We start from the raw sequence: 6,498 nt of genomic DNA on the forward strand, positions 1-6,498 counted from the left end.
AAGGTTGGGTGATGGAGCGACGTGGGGGAGAGGGGGGAGAATCGGAACGAAGTGCGGAAGACTCAGCGCTAGGAGAGCCTCGCGCATTCGCTCCTGAGGTGGAAGAAGTGGAGTGAGACATTTTAAGAGAAGAAAACTTACGACGATATATGCGGTGGAAGATTGCCGGAAATGATTTCGCACAAATAGAGTCTCGAGAAGAGAATTCGCAAGAGCTTCGCTGCAGTTTCGAATTTGAGAGTAATTTTTGGAAAACCTGTTAGTTAGTATATATAGGCGGTGGGGGAAGATCTCAGCCGTTTATTTAAAAAGCATGCGTGGACGACCACGATTTGCCTAGAAAATTGTACCAGGCATATGACGGGACACACGCAATAATTAAAAATGTCAGACTTATCGGCTCCTCAAAATACGAAACGTTCCTGACCGTTGAAAGAAAGGGCACGCGTTATCATGGCACCCCGTGGGTTACCCAAGATCTCACTATAGCCCAGGAGGTTTGAGGCCCCGACATTTACTCTTAAGCCCGAGAGGTTTGAGGCCCCGACATCTTATCTTAAGCCCGGGAGGTTTGAGGCCCCGGCATCTTATCTTCATCCCGGGAAGAGTAAGGCCCCGGTACTTCATTTTGAGCATGGGGAATTTTAGGGCCCGGTTTTTTTTCAGTTGGTCACTTATCAGTTCTGGATATTTATTCTGATTCATTTTATGGTACATATATCATGCGGTGACAATGAAATACGGGCAATAAGAGTAACTAGATAAGCATTTTTTATTATTATTATTATTATTCCGGGAATTCTTTATCCGTTACATTAAAAAATTCCTCTTCTACAGAGGCTATCCACTTAATCACAAAACTCTTTACAGAGCTACCAGTGAACGCCTTCATAAAGCTAGCGGAGTCGGCAATCTTCTGCAGCGTCCTCCTCTCTTTATGAAGCAATAGTTGGAGGAGGAAGTCGTCCTCAAAGAGGTCCTCCGTATCAGAAATCTGCAAGCGTTCCCGATACTTTGCAAGCTTGGCCACCAGCTCAGGAGTGATAGCCTCCTCCCACTCGTGAAGAAGCTGAAGTCCTTGCAGCTCCTCCCAGTAATGGAGGATCTTTTGGAAGACTTCATCTTCCAATTCAGATTTCCGTTTCTCAAAAGCTGCTTGCATGAACTCTGCTGCCATGTCGGGAGCTTTCGAACCACTGGAACCCGCCATTGCACTTCTTGAGGACTGAATTGATGAAATGTAGGAGAATAGGTAAGCAGGTTACTGTATATATATATAGGAAGGAATCAGTCTCCACCGTCGATCCGAATCCAATCGGACGATCAGAGGGAATCTAGGAAATTGAGCAGGCAGATGAAAAGACGTGTACGGATATCGAGGAAACATGCTCATTATTACCTCGGAATACGAACAAATTTTCGACGGTATCACTGTTAACGCATGCAGCATAATGACATTCATTGGATTTCCCGAGAGTACTAAACGATAAATGTTCAAAACCTGAGAGATATGGAAACCTGACACCTCCTCACTTCTGCAGCTCTTATTCACTCTGGGATATGTTTTGGAGTAAACATGCATGACTGATCGGGACAGCGAGTCAAGCTCTAGCCCGACTATTTTTAGGATGTGTGGTGATACCCCTGTAAAGGTTCGGGTTAATGGTGACCCATTTCCGGGTTAATGATGACCCGGGTTATCGGTTGAATAGCCCGGATCAGAAGCCAACTGCCCGGGTACTTTTCCTCCACCCGGTTTCTCATATAGGTACCCAGGTAACCAACTACCCAGGCCACCTCGAGAATTGCACCACACTCGAGTGTGATCGATACATGCAGTCTAATCCGTCAGAACCACTTGAGTTTGGAGTGTCCGAGAAGTCATCAGAAGCTAGTATGATAAACCGACTTAGTAGGTGGTGTGATAATCGAGGTAACTATCCATTCTTCCACTATAAATAGCAGGTATTAAAGTCATTTAATGATTCTGAGATCTTTGAACTAAAAGCACTTACATATTTCCCCTCAAATATTGCTTGTGTTCATCTAAAAACCTGCTGACTTAAGCATCGGAGTGGCCACGTCGGACATCCCTCCGGCGCCCATTCAAGAGTTACTTTCTTGTTTGCAGGTGTTGATCCAAGCCATTATCTTCACTCAAATTCCCAAACATTATAAATTATTGATTTGGTCCATTGGAGCCCCGTACCCGGCTCACCCATTTTAACGAGATCACATCAAATAAGGCTTCCATGCTTAAGCCTACCGCGCAGAAGGATGCCTCTTTGTCAGGAAAGTAGCAGGAGCTTGGTGGATCCTATAAGAAAGATGTTCGGGCCGCCAAGAAAACCCCGTGGTGGAGGTCTGTGAGTTCTTTACCTCTCTGCCGAACTCTCCTGCTCGGGGTAGAATACCTATCAATGTCCAAGGGGTTTCTTTTATTTGGGATTTCTTGGGACCTCTACCCTGGCATTTCTCCATAACATAATATCCGAGGAAGATTTTCGTCAAGTTCAGCTGGCCTCGGACAAGGAGGTGGAAAAGAACATGTACTTGGGCTTCCTTCAGGTGAGTATTGCTTGTGTTTAATTTCCATACTTTAGATTTTTTCACCTCTCCTCATACATTTTGCTTGGAACAAACCATGGATTACTTCCAGCAGGGCTTCCAAGGTTGATTGGCCCAGTTACAGGCCAATGGCTACTCGGAATACGAGCACCTAACTTCCTTTATAAACGTAGAAAAAGGCTCTGGAGGACATTCTCGAGAAGGGTGAACTCTCCGAGCAGGAAGAGGCCAAGGATGGGTCTGGGCAAAAAATGGCCTTGATTTTCTTTTTCTTTTACTTTTGTTTTTCATTGTAATAGCTAGCTAGGCTTTTTTTCCCAGTGAAATGCAATTTTCTTTATATTCAATCTTCGTACACGAACATCACGCTTATTTGAGTTATAAAATAAAATGTTAAAAATTTCACCAAGTGTTGAAAACACCTTCCAAGCAATATATCTACCAACGTTTGAGAAAACGATAAAAATTTTACTTAGTGTTGAAAACATCATCCGAGCAGGGTATCTACCCGGGTAAGATAAAATGTTAAAAATTTCACGAAATGTTGAAAATATTATCCGAGCAGGATATTTATCCGGGTAAGTAAAAATGTTAAAAATTTCACCAAGTTTTGAAAACATAATCCGAACAGGGCAAACTATTCAGACAAAACATAATTTTTAAAGAGTTTTTCCAAGTATGAAACTCATAATCTGGGCAGGGAATCTACCCCGAAATAATGTAAATTTTTTTAAAACTTGGCTAATTATTAAACTTGTAATATGAGCGAGGTCTTTGCCTGGGTAAAATGTAAACTTTATTTTAATATTCATGGATTATCGTGATGGTCGAACTGATATGAGGTGCCGAGATGGTCGGGATTTTGTAATTGCGAAGCTGCATTGGGCTTATGTGGTGCCGAGTTGGTCAGAATTTTGTAATTACCAAGTTGTGTTGGGTTTATGAGGTTCCGAGCTGGTCGAGTTTTTGTAATTTTCGATCTAGTAGGGCTTATGAGGTCCCAAGATGGTCAGAATTTTGAGGTGTCAAACTATTTTGGGCTTATGAAGTGCCGAGCTGGTTGGGTTTTTGTAAGTGGCAACGTATATTGGGCCTATGAGGTACTGACTGATCGGGCTTTTGTAATTTCCAATATATGTTGGACTTATAAGGTGTCGAGCTGGTCGGGCTTTTGTAAGTGCCAAGTTATGTTGGGATTATGAGGTGCCGAGCTGATCGGGTTTTTGTAAGTTCTAAGGTATGTTGGGCTTATGAAATGTCGAGATATTCAGGCTTTTGTAATTTCAAAGCTATGTTGGGCTTATGAGGTGTCAAGCTGGTCAGGGCTATTGTAATTTCCAAGCTATGTGGGGCTTATTACATACCGAGCTGGTCGGGTTTTGGAAGTGCCAAGCTATGATGTGATTATGAGGTGTCGAGCTTGTTGGATTTTTGAATTTGTCAAGCTATGTTGGTCTTATGAGGTGCCAAACAGACCGGAAATTCTTAATGACCAAGCTATGCTGGGCTCATGAGGTGTCGAGCTTTTGTAATTTTCAAGCTATGTTGGACCTACGAGGTGCTGATCTGGTTTGGCTTACAAGTTTTCAAACCGAGGACGTTCTTGTGAGATGACCAATAAGTGTTGGGCTTACATTTATCATATAAATTTATCAAATCATATGTTCGGAACACATAAAATAAATATTCAGTTGGAATTCGAATCAAAATAATTAAGAGTACTAAAAAACCAAATAAGATAATAAGACTACCAAGGCTTAGCCCTAATAAATAATAAAAATGAAAACTAAGGGAAATAACAAAATTGATTGGCTTTATTGGCGAGCCTCCTAGGACTAGAAATTTTTGAGGTGACAATTATTCCAAGGTCCTTCAGTCCTCTTTCCTTCAATATTTTCCAAGTAGTATGTGTTATATCCGTTTTTCCACAATCTTGAATGAACCTTCATACTTAGGGTCCATTTTCCTCTTTCGCCTTTCCATTGGATTTTTTTCATCACTAAGTCTCTTATTTCAAATGATCGAGGTCGGGCCCTTTTATTAAAATCTTGAACCATTCTTTTTTAAAAAATAAAAAATAAAAAGTGATCCGCACAGCTATTCGCTTCCTCCTATCTTCCACGAAATCCAAGTCCATAGCTCACAGGAAATCATTATTCGTGCTATAATTCTTATGCAGATAGTGTCTTGACCAATTTCTGCTGGTAAAACAGCCACCATACTATGTAACATGTTGTAAGGGGTTTTTCTCGTTCTGGTTCGTTCGATGGTGAAATAGGACCACAAGACACTCGGAAGATCATCCGCCCATTTTCCATTGACCGAATCGAGCCTGACTTTAATATCTTGTACAATCAATATGTTAGTGACCTCTATCTGTCCACTGCTCTACGGGTAGGTCAGTAAAGTAAACAGCTGTTATATTTTTATTTCTTTGCATCAAGCCTGTACTTTGGACCCGCAAAATTGCCTTCCGTTATCATATATGAGTTGTCTTGGTATACCAAAGCGACAAACAATATTTTTCCATAAGAAGTTTAACACTTCCCTTCCAGAAATCCAAGATAACGCTCGGCTTTTACTAACTTGGAGAAATAATCAACATCTACTAAGAAAAAATTCTGAACTAGTGTTGTTGCGTGATTTACGCTTGCAAGTGCATTGTGTCGAGTTCTAATATGTGATAAATAAAGTATCGTTCCCACGAGCAGTATGATATTTAAAAATATATCAAATAATATAATTAAAATAATATTAAATTTATTTAGAAATTCAAAAATGGTTTGGATCAATTATCTAAAAAGTAACTAGAATCAAACACACATAAGCAACGAGAATTCAACGAGAGAAGTAATCTAGAAGTTTGATTTAACTTGATTATCCAATATGTTCTATATCTAATGACGTTTATATATATTCATAAATTCATCCTGTTTATTAGCCAAAAAACTTAATTATTTATATTCTCTTTCCCAAGTTATTATTAACAAAATTTACCATATAATATTGATTTTGATATTCCTATCTAAAATATAACATCAAACAATTGTTTTTACATGGTATTCGATGGGGTTATACATCCTCTGAACTATGTAGATACCTACTATGTGTTTCCTATGATCTTAATCTAAATCTTGTATTCGAAGTGATAGATCTCAATTATTTTATCAATCAATCTGTCAACAGTAAATTTAAATCATTAAAAACATGAGAACACAAATAAACGAGGAATAATTCAATCATTTGAGTAAAAAATTCATAAACATAATCTCAATCAATCTACATTGTTCCTCTAGAAAAATCAATGTTCTAGAATAGAAACGAAGTTGAATTTACTTTTCCATCCCCGGATGTTGCAATCTTCTTCTTGGTACCATTAATATAATTTTGCTTCCAAATTCTTTACCTTGTCGTCTCTCTTTTGTTTTATGTATATGTCGTGTTCTCTTTTGTTGAAACCTTCATCCCACTTAATTTTGCTAGCCAATCCCTTTATTAGGGTTGGCGTTTTACAAAGTAAAAATAAAAGTAAAAGTCGAAGTATCCTAATTCTGCACGACTCTAGGAGCTAAGGCACCTGATTAAACTTTTTCAGATTTGATAATGAGATGTTTAGGCGCCGAGGAGCTAGCTAGTTCTCTTGCTTAGGTGTCTGTTTCTAGCAATTTTCTCCTCTTACAGGCATCAGGTGCTGAGGATACTATAGATAGGTGTTTAGGTGTCTGTCTCTTGACCAAAACCCTTGCTTCACTCGCTCCAATTCTTCGTTTCCTATGCTTAAAAATTCATTGACACTTGATAGTTGCCTTTACTGCAAACACAAAACAAACACAAAAAAAGCATAACACTGCTGCGGTACTAACATAATTAAAGTCAAATTGTATCATAATCTATGTGCAAAAAATTCACTTATCAAACCCCAAAACTTGA

The sequence above is a fragment of the Primulina tabacum genome, chromosome 12, assembly GCF_025594145.1.
Source record: "Primulina tabacum isolate GXHZ01 chromosome 12, ASM2559414v2, whole genome shotgun sequence".
Taxonomy (NCBI): Eukaryota; Viridiplantae; Streptophyta; class Magnoliopsida; order Lamiales; family Gesneriaceae; genus Primulina; species Primulina tabacum.